Source organism: Schistocerca piceifrons, chromosome 8, assembly GCF_021461385.2.
Source record: "Schistocerca piceifrons isolate TAMUIC-IGC-003096 chromosome 8, iqSchPice1.1, whole genome shotgun sequence".
Lineage (NCBI taxonomy): Eukaryota > Metazoa > Arthropoda > Insecta > Orthoptera > Acrididae > Schistocerca > Schistocerca piceifrons.
In genome coordinates, this window is record NC_060145.1 from 90189025 (window position 1) to 90200981 (window position 11957).

Sequence of the window (11957 nt, forward strand, 5' to 3'; positions counted from 1 at the left end):
TAATCTGGGGTGTGAACACTAGTCTGTCACATGTGTTCAGGCAACAAATTGACGGGAACTGCTACTGAGGGGGGAGGGGGGGCTCATTATGAACAACAGTGCAAGTTCCAAGACTGGTACTCATTGTCGTGTTAGCATGACTTTAATATCATGTTACAGTTATTTCTTGTCCAGTAATGCAACTTCACGCTCTGATGGACACACCATGGCATATTCACCACAAATTTTAGATTTCTGAGTGTCCACTGGCTGGTGCTAGCAGTAGGTTTGTATGGCACCTAGTATGCTATCTTCATTGAAGATGTGGCGTTTGTGACCTCATTTGAAACCACATTGGCCATTGTTTAGTTACAATATTACTGGTAACTTCAGTTCAGCATTTGCTGTGTGATTACTGCCACATGCCTAATCCTGTAAGTATTTTTCAACTTTACGTGCTTACGATTTGTTTAATTATGGATACATTCATTCCAGGAAAAGTGATGATGTAAGGGATCCTGAAGAGATTACTAGTGGACATTTTGGAAGATGAGTTGACGTGTGATGAATCTGATGAAGATTTTGATATAGAAGAGGAAATTATTGAAGCTGATGAACACAATAGAGAATTTAAACAGTTGCAGGTGGGAGACAACAATTGGGAAACTGCTGCACATGAAGTTACAGCAGGTAACTACAAATTTTATATTGGAAAAGACAATGAAACTCTTTGGATTAGTCAGCTCCTAACTACAGGAGAAACAAGTGCTAGGAACATTACTAGAATTTTAACTAGGAGAAAAGGGTCTGCCAAAAATGCACTTACACATTCAGATGCCTTTTATCTGTTCATCATTGAAAACATGATAGACGACATATCTTGTACTAACAGATCAGTTGGAAGAAAAGGCAGTGGTACTAACCACTCCGGAGCTCATGATTGTAAAGACAGTACTCTTACAAGAAAGTCAAGCACTTTTTGGGGCATTGTTTTTAATTGGCAGAAAGAAAGGAAATCATGCAAATTGCTGTGAACTGGGAGCATGCAGTTGCACTGGTATGACTATCTTACAGGCAGAATGAGATTTTCACTCTGCAGCGGAGTGTGTGCTGATATGAAACTTCCTGGCAAATTAAAACTGTGTGCCCGACCGAGACTTGGGACCTCTGCCTTTCACGGGTAAGTGCTCTACCATCTGAGCTACCGAAGCACGACTCACGCCCGGTCCTCACAGCTTTACTTCTGCCAGAATCTCGTCTCCTACCTTCCAAACCTTACAGAAGCTCTCCTGCGAACCTTGCAGAACTAGCACTCCTGAAAGAAAGGATACTATGGAGACATGGCTTAGCCACAGCTTGGGGGATGTTTCCAGAATGAGATTTTCACTCTGCAGTCTCGGTCGGGCACACAGTTTTAATCTGCCAGGAATTTTCATATCTTAAGGTCACTTTTCAGTACCAAATGTCACCAAACATTTGTAAGTAACTATTCCTCTTTATAAAGTCAGTGAATTTGTTACAATTGATGAAATGCTGCAAGCTTTTAGACATCTGCTTGTGTCTGTATGTGTGGATGGATATGTGCGTGAGTGCAAGTGTATACCTGTCCTTTTTTCCCCCTAAGGTAAGTCTTTCCGCTCCCGGGATTGGAATGACTCCTTACCCTCTCCCTTAAAACCCACTTCCTTTTGTCTTCCCCTCTCCTTCCCTCTTTCCTGATGAGGCAACAGTTTGTTGCGAAAGCTTGAATTTTGTGTGTGTGTTTGTGTTTGTTTGTGTGTCTATCGACCTGCCAGCGCTTTAGTTCGGTAAGTCACCTCATCTTTGTTTTTATATATAATTTTTCCCACGTGGAATGTTTCCTTCTCTCTCTCTCTTGGGAGACTCCAGCCAGAAACATGAGACAAATAAGACATTTAATGTCTAAGCTGTATATGGAAGATCCCAACTGTAAATTTGTCAGCAACTTAATGCGATTTTGCTGTAGAGGCTCGGGATGGGTTGAGATAACAGGTTGTCATCAGGGTGTTGTCTGATGTTAACTCAAAAAAAATATCAAACAGCCACCACACATTTTATTAGAAAATGAGCTACAGCTCTCACAGTGTCGTCGTTCCAGCACAGCTCGGGGCAGGTTGCACCTGCAGATGCCGAAACTCTCTGTGATTCTTGCAAAGGAGGCCAGCCCCCAGCTGCAGTGTCAGCCCTTGCGACCGGAGGTGTACAGCACCTGTTTGCCTGCACAAGTACAGAGGGGTTAACTGGAAGGTCTGCACTGGTAATGAAAGGCTGCCCTTCATGGCACAAGGAAGAGGCCCAGCTGCAGCTAAAGTGAGCCCGAAGATGGTCCACCAGCTGGAAGGCCCCAAGTCCATGGGAGTGGATTTAGAATAAGAAGTCAGCTTATCAGTAGTGGAGCCCAATCTCGTGACAGCAGCCTGCAAAATAATGTCACTCTGTCCCTTGTTGTGCACCTCCCCTCATAGCAGGTGCTGCCAGATAGATGCCTTTGGCTCAAAATGATGGGTATTTATAGATTCGGTGCCCATTTCAGCCAAGGCATCACTTCCAATCTCGTACACCAAAACAAGGTGGCGGCCAGAAGTTGTGGCAACTGTCGTGCTCTTTGCTGGTCAGCCCGCTGTCTGGCCCCTAGCCTGCAATGTGGAAACCAGCTGGAGGTATTGCTGCTTCTGGTGTAATGGTGCTTTGGCCCACTTTATGCCTACTGACATCTGTGGCAGCTTTACGGCAGCTGTGGCAGTGTGAAAATTATTTCAACAAAACAGTCTAGATCATATGTAAGTTGTATATATTTCACTTGGTGCCTGGTTTTAGTCTCTTATAAGACCACCATCAGAATTTCTTTACTCTTATGTATTGTAAGTTGTTGAGGAATGAATACAATCACAGAAATAAAACAACATAAAATAAATGGCAGGAACTGGTGGCATGAAAGGTGCCCATATAACAGTTTGTAGAGAGTGGGTGGGGGATGCTAGACCTGGGGTTATAGAATATTTTTAATATGATGGAAGATGAATGGCAAATTGTGAGTTGCCATAAGAGTTTCAGTTCCAGCCCTGTTAAAAACTTTGTCCTCATACTAAAATACTAGTCCTCAGTGTACAAGAATACACATCATTGAAAGAAAGACATCTGACTACACTATATATTTTTTTTTCCTTTCTCTGAGAGCTGGAGGGGGCCAGGGGTGGGCAGGGAGGGGGGGGGGCAATTGCATGGAAAGAAGTGTGTGGAATACTGCTGAGTGGAGCTCTGTTCCTTGCGGTATTATAGTGGAAGCTCCACCCACTAACTCCTGCTTAACGTAACAAAAAACAGTAGTATCATTACTACAATCTGCAAGAACTGTTTGTAAGTATATAGTATTATAAGTTAAGGTCAAAGGGAAATCATAGAAAAGAAAACAGTTATGGAAATTATGAGTTTGCCTAAATGCATCATAAACCATTCTTAAATAGAGAAGAAAGTTTCGCCTAGTGCACTGGCTCATTACAAAATACACTGTCCTCTGCAGGTTCCTGAGTGTGGCAATGTTTACGAAGAAATGAACATGAGTTGCTTTGCCCTTACCTTAGCCAAAGATGTGGCACCCAGTCAGGAGTGGTACAGAAGTCAGAGCACTGCCGTAAGTTATAAATGTTGTGGAGTTACCTGCAACTGCCTTCTACATGTACGTAATTGTTTAGTAGCCTGTTGCACATTTAAGATATAATAATTGTCATTTACAAGGCCACGCTATTTATTACAAATGTCATGACTAATATTCAAAATAGCCCCAAATTTTAAAAATGACATTGCATTGCAAACTATAAGCATGACCATCTTTCTTATGTAACTTTCAGCAGTGTGCAAGCAGGTAAGGCATACCCTGACATCACTGCCTCTAGGGCAGTATCCTGAAGACATCAAGTAAGTGGGTAAGATCAATTCTTATAACTGTACTCATAGTCATTTATGTGAACAGCTACATTTCTTGTATGGTTTTTTGCTGGAGTCACTGTTACTCTGGGCAGAATTTCAATCAGTAATAATTTTATTGGTAATTCAATAAAATCTATTGGTAACTTCCAAGAATCACTGCTTATCAAAATTGCAACCTGCCTCCAGCCGACATGAATCAAATGCACAACTCTCGAGATGGCAAATATGGATATTGTTTCCTGCATTGACAGTGGAGTATATAGTTCAAATAATCTAATGTGGCAGAAGTTAATTCTGAAGTTGTGTAGCGTAGACAGTTGTTTAAAGTTTTGTTGGGTGTATGGCTTGTCGCCAAAACATGAACTGCAGAACTGTGTCGACTGTCATGGAGTCACTTGTGTGATACTCTTTAAGAAGATCATTGATGTACTTCCCTTTTCAATTGTACTGCACAGAATGCAAGGAAAGGACCTCCATCAGGAAAAACACATGGTCCGACATCTTCGAAATGGACGTACGTTTATAGTGTCATGCTGTGAAGTAGAGTGCACTTTAGAAGCCATTGCATCACAAACTGAGCTGTGAATAATAGTGTTAGCGACTACTGTGGTTTTGTCATGAAGTGTGCTGCTGTTGTCATGAATGAAAATGTCGCTGTCAGTGGTGAGAGGTAACTTGTAGAAGTTAATGACCTACAAACCGCCACTCGGAAGTACGGGGGAGGATGTCTTCTAAAACACAGGATAGAGCACATATGGATTTTTGGAGTAATTTAATGGGAGTTCAAGAAGTGCTTCATACTACACTCTTAGTGCCCTTTATAAAGCACTTCATTTTGCCAGGTGCGAAAGTTATTAATGATGGCTGGAAGTCTTGTAGAACTTTAAAGAAGGCATAGGTCACGAATTTTTGAATTGTTTCATTGAATTTGTTTCTTCTGACAAATGCTATGAAAATGGAAATCTTTGAAATCCTCAATTAAGAGAAAGAAATGAATAGGAGACTGTGTGTATTCCAGTATCTACACTTGCACAATTTTCAGTTTTCTGAAAAACTGTTTCAAATGACTCTCTCCAAGATTTCTGAGGGACATATCAAGAATATATCCTGTCTATGGAAAAAAAGGATTTTTTCTGTTCTCTTACACCACCCATGGCTGTCCATGCTGAAGATGTGACTGACAAGTAAAGAAAATGAAATTACTAGGTTCTTTCATAAATAACTTTGTTATAAAATGTTCCTCCTTTGTCATTTCTCATGTCCACTGTAAACAGTATCCATATTTCACCCTTCAAGCTTTAGCAGTTGATATGTTGTAAACTGAGTAGCATTGGGGAGCAGAGAAGTTTGTGGCACAGCTTGATTAGAAGAAGGGATCAGTTGGTGGGACATGTTCTGAGGTATCAAGGGATCACCAATTTAGTATTGGAGGGAAGCATGGAGGGTAAAAATTGTAGAGGGTGACCAAGAGATGAATACACTAAACAGATTCACAAGGACGTTGGTTGCAGTAAGTACTGGGAGATGAAGCAGCTTGCACAGGATAGGGTAGCATGGAGAGCTGCATCAAACCAGTCTCAGGACTGAAGACAACAACAACATGTTGTGAATAGTCTTCATAGGTTTGCCACCAGATAATAATATGGAAATTCCACAATATTTCCTTGAAGCAACTGTCCAACATATGTAGGTGGTTCAACCTTTCTGGTAGTGACTGACGGTATCCATGTGTTGATGCCCTCTATATAGAACAGACATGTGAAAAATGCACAGGTGTGGAAATCACACATGCATTATGATTTGCAGATTGATGGCACCATACTAAAATGCCAAATCACAGAGCAGTCCTCCTGCGTGTGCTGTATGCTATGTTTACTACAGTGCAGCCAGAAGTCACTCACTAAAAACTATACTAGACCAATTTTGTTATGGGTCTGTTATCCCCAGCATTATCTTTCTGGAATTTCATCATTAAGAAAGCAATAAATATCTATACAGCCAATAATCTCATCAATAGGGATGTGGGATTCCAACTGAGCACAGCCTGGAACCCTAGTTTGACTGCTATTAAATCACGATGAGGAAGCTAAGATTTTTCAATAACAGACCTGTCATAACATTGGTCTAATACAGTATTTAGTGAGTGATGTCTGGCCGCAGTGTTAGTAAACATAGTGTACAGCGCGCATGCAGGAGGACTGCTATGCGGTTTTTAGTGGAGGGTGTTTTAGTATGGCGCCATCTATCTGCAAATCGTAGCACATGTGTGATTTCCATGCCTGTGCATTTTTCGTGTGCATGTTCTGTATACAGGGCATCAGTGTGCAGATACTGGCAGACGCACCTAGCCACCAGCAAGGTTGAACCACCTGAAGATGTAAGACAATTGCTCCGATGAAATATTACAGAATTTGCACAATGTCATCTGGCAGCAACCCCATGATGACTATTTACAGTATCCATATTTTCTACCTCGAGAGTCACATGCTCGATACATATCAGTCAGAGGCAGGCCGCGACTTCAATATGCAATGTTTCTTGGAAATGAGCAAGCTACTTTGGTCTGCAGTAGAGTGAAGATTTCATTCTCAAAACATCCCCGAGGCTGTGGCTAAGCCAGGTCTCCACAGTATCACTTCCAGGAGTGCTAGTCTTCCAAGTTTCAGTGGAAAGCTTCTATGAGGTTTGAGAGGTGGAAGATGAGTTACTTGTGGAAGTAAAGCTGTGAGGAAGGGTCACGAGAGGCACTTGGGTAGCTCATTTGATAGAGCACTTGCCCATGGAAGGCAAATGTCCTGAGTTCAAGTCTCGGTCCAGCACATAGTTTTAATCAACCAGTAAGTTTCATACCTGTGCATACTCCATTGCAGAGTGAAAATTTCATTCTGGAAACTGGTGATTGATTCTATCAAAACATTCAGAATAAAAAATTGGTTCTAATAGGGGAAACTGATAGAATTCTTGCTGATATGCCACCAATGCTTTGAAACAGAGCAAGCTGGAATCTCCAGTCTGTTTTTATTGCACATCTACCAATAATTAATTTTTTGTTAATTGGTATTTGATTCTGGTTTTCTATAACATATACATAGTACCAAGTTGACACAAATATATCCAATTATTATGTACACCAATTCCATTCAGTTACATTCCAGTTATATTCGTAGATCAGTGGACTGCAAAGATGTAAGCAGTTTTTAAAAAAATCATGTTTGTTTAGTTATGCTTAACTGATAATTCTACAACAGTACGCAATGGCAAAAACAGTTGGAGCTAATAGATAAATTTAATAATGATGACACCACTCACTAGAAAGATCAACATCCCAACTTTATAGTAAGGTATTTTGCTCAAACCAACTAACTTAACTGATAATAAGTATTGAAGTTCAAATACTTCTATATTTTCCATTGCAAATTTAGCCATTAATCTTGTTAGATTCAAACTTTTACCATAATGCTTTTGTCGCTCTATATTTATTGGACTGAATAATGCCCTGAACTAAGTAATTTAGCTATTAATTAAGAATTGGGTAAATTGGCATAAATGGTTATACATCTACACCTGTACTTGTAAATGGATTATTCTTATTCCCAATGCAAATGCATAACATGGTTGCATGATCTTTCATACTTTCCTTAACCACTAAGTACCCTGTAAACGAGATTACTATCATAATATGCAGTGCATCTGAATGAGTGAAATCTAACCTAGCTGTTTCTCAAATCAAAATATAGTTTACAAAATCGCAATATGTTCCTACACCAATCTTTGTGTGTCTCATATACCCCAAAACAGTCAGTCCATGACCAGCAAGCAATCAAGTAACACCTGAGTAACATATCCACAAGAGTCCGAGTTTGTAGCCATTGTGTAGCAATTGGTCACCAGTACCATTCACTCAAGATATAGGTGTGAGTCAGCATATTAACTTTGATATGCTGTATGATTTTGTTCAAACTTCTTTTGAACATGTGCACTGTTGCAATTCTACACAGTCACTGTATTCTGTTAATATTGTGGTAAAAAAAGGACTGTGGCTTCCTAGTGTGACTGTGTTGTTAATACTGTACAATTTTTGTGCATAGTAAAGTGTATGGGTATGGGATACAGCTATCGGTTGAATGCTATAACTATTCCCATTGAATTCCACATAGAGATATATTTCGCATTAAGTCATATATGTGTATACAGTTTGTGATACAGAACAGAACTAAAAACTAACATGGAGGCTCAGCAGAGCAATCAGAGTCCAAAGATGGTGTTAATTGTGGTCGATATGACGTACTACTGGTGAGGCCTGAGTGGAGGTCATGTGGGCATCAGCGGCAGTAGTAGTCGGGGGAGTTGGCAGGAACACAACCAGGATTTCCATCTCGGTCGAGGTGGAGTGTGGAGGCGGAGGCAGAGTGACCGGTGGCAAGTCCACCTCGTAGCAGGTTAACCAGCGGGGCCGGACGATGCGTCGACTGGCCCGAGAGCAGGTGTGTGGAGTGGCCTGTGGCATGGTGCAGGCATGTCTGCCCTGTATGAAGATCGAGCTGTCCAATGAGATGACTAGGCGGATTTCTGACGAGTCACACTCGCAGGAGAGGGACGGGCTATGCACCAACCTGACATTTAACTGCCCGTTGGATGGCGAGGCCGCGGTCTCTGTTAGGAGCACAAGCACCTGGTTATCGAAGGTGATGATCGCCGTGTTGTCCACATGGTGTGTTGGCACGTTGCAGCACAGGTTGAATGTGGGAGAGCGAGTCTCCTCAGACCGTGAAGTGGCGGCGAAACCCGGAGTCTACGAAAGCAGGTTTGAGCCTGTGCAATGAAACAGTTTGAGGACGATCTTTAACCATAATGCCGAATGTTGTCTCGCCCCGCCGGAGTACTTTAAAGGGGCCGAGGTGAGGTGATTGCAGGGGTTGTCTAATGGAATCATCCCTGAGCATAACATAGGACCAAGTGTTGAGTGCAGTTGGCATGTAGGTGTCCGGCAGGGAATGGCTGATAGGCGGGTATAGCCGTGCATGTTTGAAGTGAGTGTGCATACAGCTAATGAAATCTGGGGAGGGGGAAAAAATCCTCAGATGCTTGAGGCAGGATAAGTTCCCCTGGTAGGACTGGGTTCTCCCCGAAAACGAATTCAGACATAGTTCCTTGTAAGTCTGGTTTAAAGGCTGAACGGAGACTGAGTAACACCCATGGAAGTAGCTCAGACCAGAGGCAGTCGTGGCACCTGAGAGCAGTCTTGAGAGTGTGATGTCACTGTTCAACTAACCTGTTGCTTTGCGGGTGGTAGGCTGCTGTATGAATTTTTTTAATGCCACAGATGTTACAGAAAATGGTGAACAGGGCAGACTCAAACTGCCGACCATTGTCGGTGGTGATGGTGGTCGGGCAACCGAACCTGGCAATCCGTGAGGAGATGAAACTCTTGGCCATGGTAGAGACTAAATCAAAGTGGCAGAAACACCAAGGGGGGTGGGTCCTCGGGAGGGTTGCAGAAAGCGTCTGCTAGTAGTTTGTGATCGGTGAGGATGAAGAAAGAGTGGCCCTTGACGTTGGGGTGAAAGTGTTTGATGGCTTCATAGACCACCAGAAGTTTCCTATCAAAAGCGGGATATCTCTTCTGAGCTGTAGACAGTTTTTTAGAGAAGAAATGAAGGGGAGAAACCGTGTTGCCCTTGTGTTGCTGTAGTACAGCCCCCACCGCGATGTCGCTGGTGTCCGTAGTGATGAACAGCTTGGATGACGGGTCGGGATGGGCAAGTGCCACGGCGTGAGCTAAGGAAGTTTTTAAAGCCTTGAAGGCCTCCAGCATAAGTTCAGTCCAGTGAACTGGTTTAAGGCCTGAAGTCTGTTTTTGCCCGACAGTGAGTCTGTCAGCGGGGCCTGCGCGGTGGCGGCAGAAGGCAGATGCCGACGGTAGTAATTTATTGTACCCAAGAAATGTCGGAGTTCTTTGTAAGTAGCCGGAGGGGGCAGTGATGTGATGGCCTGCATGTGGGATTTGGGAGGCTGTATTCCGCCTGTGGAGACAGTATAACCCAAAAATGTGACAGAGGACTGGCGCAATTGGAATTTGCCCTTGTTGACCTCGACGCCATTGGAGTTCAAGGTCTGGAGGACCTTGTATAAATGATTTTTGTGTTCCTCAGCTGATTTGCTGAAAATGAGTATGTCATCCAGTTATGCAAAGCAAAACTTGAACTGTCGTAAGATTGAGTTGATGAAACATTGCCATGTTTGTGCCGCATTTTTCAGGCTGAACAGCATGAGGTTGTTTTTGAACAAACCGAGCGGCATGATAATAGCTGTCTTTGGAATGCCTTCCAGTACTAGGGGAATCTGGTGATAGGCACATTTACAGTCAACCACACTGAAGATTGTGGCACCCGATAACATATGAGTGAAATCGTTTATGTTCGGCACAGGGTAATTGTCCATGACGGTATGAGTGTTTAAGCATCTGTAATCACTGCACATTCAAAAAGAACCATTGTGTTTGGAGACGAGGTGTGTCAGTGAAGACCAGTTGCTGTCAAACGGTGGTAGAGTACCTGCCTCCAAAAGTTCATTAATGTGCTGCTGAGCCACGCACAACTTAATGGGGTTGAGGCACCTAATCCTGTGCCTAATAGGAGGGCCGGCAGTGGCAATTATCTTGTGTGTCATTCTGTCAGTGATGGAAGAAACTAAGAACTGCACACGAGACTGAGTAACATCCTGACATGAAGTTTTTGGACAAGTGGGGCACGACGAGGCGTAACCATTAACACGGGTGGGAAAAGGCAGCATGAAAATCACATAATCACATGCCTATTACGTGAGCACGGCGTGCACCTGTTTGGAGAGGTTGGCAGTGTGCGTAGCACAGAGCAGGTCGGGCCGCGCAGCAACTGTCTGTTGTCAGCCTTGCCTTGGATAACAGGCATTGGCAGGAGAGGCATTGACATTGCATGGGGAACAGTGATGGCCACCGAGTCACGTGGTTGGTGTGCGAGAGAGAAGGAATGTTTATCAACATGGGGGGTGGCTGCCTGCATGGTGGGTGTGGTTCTATCGTGTGTGCGACTGTCATTAGAAGCACCGTTTGAAACACATGGCTCTAAATGTGGCAAGCACTTCAGGGGAGCAGTGTCTACCGGACGCGAGTCGTCACACACAATTAATGTTTTTGGACTAACCTGCTGAGTGTCTGAGCTGGTGTCTGCTGGAGAAACAAGGTTAGATGGCAGCACTGTGGACTGCAGTTTCAGCAGCAAGGTACGAGCCGCGACGAGCTTGTCGTAAGTGTGTGCTATTCGTTGTTTCAACTCGTTGTTTCCCTGGCAGATTTGTGCTGCTGGGTCGTATTCTGACAGTAGGTTAGTGATGCAGGTCACAATGTCACCCGCAAGGGCAGAGCACTCCTATACTAAATCACATGTCGCGAGAGAAACAGAACGTGGAACATGAGTGTGGGACCACAGTAGCTGAGTGTTAGTGGGCTAGTGTAGCACCGAGCCCTGAACCACGTTCAGAAAGAGTTTGTAATAGGACAAAAAATCCATACCAAGAATTGGTTCATCAATGTCGGCAATCTAGAAAGTCCACAGAAAACACAGAGCAGGTGATAGGTGCACCATAACTTTGACAGAGCCTGAAGTTTGTAATATTGATGTGTCGACAGCTTGCAGAAGTGACCTTGTCAGCGAAAAGATGGGGGGGAGCCTTTGATGTAGCTATGATAGACACGTCAGCACCAGTGTTGACTAGGAAACTGAGCCATGATGAAATGTTAGTCACGTATAAATGACCGCTCAGCCGGGTGGCCGAGTGGACGGAGTGCAATATATGGGGATGCCTGTGAGGTTCCCTGCAGGGCTCAGTGTCTTTTAGGTCCTGTGGTTGGCTTGGGTGCTGGCAAGGTAACCGGCACTTCTTAGCATTATTGCTGAAAACATTGTGGTACCAGCAGTACGGATGTGGTGGTGGTGGTGACTGCGGCAGCGGAGGAGGCTTGTCCTTCTCGGTTTGTGCTGGCATGTATACCG